The 3,175-nt window shown below is 28.6% G+C and overlaps 1 non-coding gene across 1 annotated transcript; it reads right to left on the bottom strand.

Moving 5' to 3' along the window:
- Positions 1–1,856: 1,856 nt before the first annotated feature.
- Positions 1,857–1,963, bottom strand: LOC114580397. The gene has a single exon (XR_003701778.1). It is a non-coding gene; the product is annotated as a small nucleolar RNA R71 (small nucleolar RNA).
- Between the last annotated feature and the right edge of the window lie 1,212 nt (positions 1,964–3,175).

Here is a 3,175-nt window from a genome sequence, read left to right as displayed (position 1 = left end):
TAAATTACCTCAATCAATTTCACGCACCTAACAACCCCATGTTCTTGGTCTTCCATCACATTACGTCCTCTAGGATATGCAATAACATCTTGCAGTCTTCTATATGTCAGAAATTGAAAGGTTAAAAGAGCATTATGGAACATTCTCCATAAGAAAATCTCCACCTATGAGTTAAGCTTTTTCTTCTTAATCCATTCCTAGTAAAAATGTTCTATATGTTCCTACACCAAACCATCATAAGCAAAAGAAAAAATAGATTTTCCAGATGCTTGATGAATAAGTTCCAACTTATCCACACATAATTCAGGATGTAATTGAATTTGACATATTAAATGAACCAGCTCTTCCCCAAAATTTTTTTAAAGTTCACCATTGTTCTATCCTCCATCACTAATGAACATGTATACTGTAATATTACTACACCCTTGAGTCAGAAAAAATGTTGTCCATTTATTAATACATTTATCCAACGCCCAAACATCATTGAATACATTAATGGAATTACTGTTCACAATCTTCCACATTAAAATAGGATTAAAAAATATATCACCATTTGAAATGATTTTCCATGAAGCTGAAGCCACCTCCTTCAACCCTTCATCCCATAACTGAAAACCTTATTTAGCATCAAGAGTTTTATAGAGCATTGAATATTTTTACTAAAGAAATTTCCAAGTCAATTTCAACCTCAAAGGTCCCACTTTACATGCATAAGAATGAAGACCACGCCCACAACATTTAATCGACTTACATAAAACATTCCAACTTACATAATGAAGTCCATATCAACCATCCAGCTTATGCTAAATGAAACTTCTATACATTTTGTACATTTTATGGTATTATATCATGCAAATCATTTTTTGTCAATTTTTTTTTTATTTTACACATTTTATTAATTTCAATCATGTCAAAATGATTAATCATTTAAATCATGTCAAAATGATTAAATAAATTATATTATAGTATATTATATTATATTATATTAAATGGTTAACTAAATTAAACTATATTATATTATATTAAATAACTTGAATGAAAATTAAATCTTGAATTCATTAATAAATAAAAATAATTAAAGGCCATCGTGCATATGCTTGATCCCTATGAAATATATACTTTTTGTATTTATTAAAAGAAAATTACAAATTATCTAAGGTGAAAAGACTAAATCACTTTCTTTCCACATTAAAGACAAAAGGGATAAGATAATGTTACAAACTAGAACATTCCCAAAAAATATCATACCAAAGAAAAGGAAGCACAATAATAAATAAGTTTATTGCTTTCCAATGAAGATAAATCATGCTGCTAATTAACTTTATTAGTTAAGTGTTTGAATTTTTTTTATTATTGAGTCTTGTTGAATGCTTGGTAGATCTGGTAAGGAGCTCTTATTATTTGATCCAAAAATAGAAAGGACCCCTACAAAAATTCAAAAATATGAAAAAAATTTTAACTATGTTTGACCTAGTTTAAGATTATAATCATGCTAAACCACTTAGGGAGTATGATAATCCTATGGTAGAAGTTATCCATCAGATTATTAGCATACTTACTATCAAGGGTAATAATTTTGAATTGAAACTAGTTATTATCCAAATGTTTCAAAATTCTCAATTCAAGGGAACTCTTATTAAAGTTCTTAACTTACCTTTAGCTAGTTTTATAGATATATGTGAACTTCTAAGTATAATGGTGTCAATTTTTATGTCATTAGACTTATACTATTCCTATTTTCTCTAAGTGATAAAACTAAAATGTGGATAAATTCTTTATCCCAAGGTTCTATTACCACTTAGAATGTCTTGGCAGACAAATTCCTAGCAAAGTATTTCCCACCTTCAAAAATTGCTAGATTTAGAAATATTATAACTTATTTTGCCTATTTTGATGGAGAATCCATTTATAAAAGTTGGGAGAGATTTAAGAAACTGCATAGGAAATGTCCTCATCATGCTTTACTCAGTTGGCTGGTTATTCAAAGCTTTTATAATGGATTAGTAAGATCTCTTAGGGCAATCATAGATGGAGTAGTTGGAGGATCATTAATGGCTAAGCCATTTGATGATGCTGATGAATTAATAAAATAAATGTCTACTAATAATTTTTAGTGGCTTGTTGATAAGAGTAAACTTAAGAGAGTAGCTAGAGTCTATGAATTAGATGCTTTATCAATTCTTACTGCTCAAGTAGCTGCTAATTCAAATAAATTAAATATTATGTGTTAGCGCCATACCAAATAGGTTTAATAATTAACATAACTTAGTTTATGATCCTAGACATGTTAACACTAATGCGTCGTATCATGCACAACCGTAGCATTACCGTTAACATTTTGAGAAAATTGATCATATTGGAAATGAGAAGATAACAATAGAATATATTAGTACGCAATTAGGAATTCAATTACAATATAAATCTCCAACTCTTAGAAAAATAAAAGACCATATAGAGCTTCTTGCTTGGTTGATTAACAAATAAAAAATAGAAGAACAATGTAATAATATCAACCTAGGAGAAAAAATGATTTAGGAGACCAATATAAGGATATAGATCAACATCAAAAGAATAATGGTGAAGGATTCATATAGAAAGTGAATCCTTCGTTGTATAACCTAGCCGTATAAAAGAACCTGGAAAAAACAAATTAGGAAGATTGTAGAGAGACCATCACCAACTTTTTTGTCGAAGGTTGATCAAACAAAATCTTGATAAAAAATTTGCTGTGTTCTTAGAGGTGTTTATGAAATCTATTATTAAAATACCATTCTCTGAAGACTTAGGATAGAAGTCTACCTATGAAAAATTCAAGACGGATATTTTTAATAAGAAAAGGAAGTAAGGACAATTTGAAATAGTATTATTAATTGAAAAGTGTTGTGCTATAATTCAAAAAAAAAAAAAAAAAACTTCCTGAAAAACTTAAAGATCCTGGTAGTTTCACCCTTCCCTTAACTATAGGGGATAAATTTTATTGGTGAGATTTATTTCATCTTGGATTATACATCAATCTCATGCCCATTTAAATCTTCAAAATATTAGACATAGGGGAGGTTCAACCAAGTTTTCTACTCTTCAATTAGTTAATGGATAATTCACTTATCCAAGAAGGGCAAAAAAAGATGTTTTAGTTAAGGTTGATAACTTTATTTTCCATGTTGATTTTATTCTA

The sequence above is a fragment of the Dendrobium catenatum genome, unplaced genomic scaffold, assembly GCF_001605985.2.
Source record: "Dendrobium catenatum unplaced genomic scaffold, ASM160598v2 fragScaff_scaffold_1001, whole genome shotgun sequence".
Taxonomy (NCBI): domain Eukaryota; kingdom Viridiplantae; phylum Streptophyta; class Magnoliopsida; order Asparagales; family Orchidaceae; genus Dendrobium; species Dendrobium catenatum.
The sequence above is the reverse complement of the archived record's forward strand: the minus strand, read 5'-3'. Positions and strand labels throughout refer to the sequence as shown.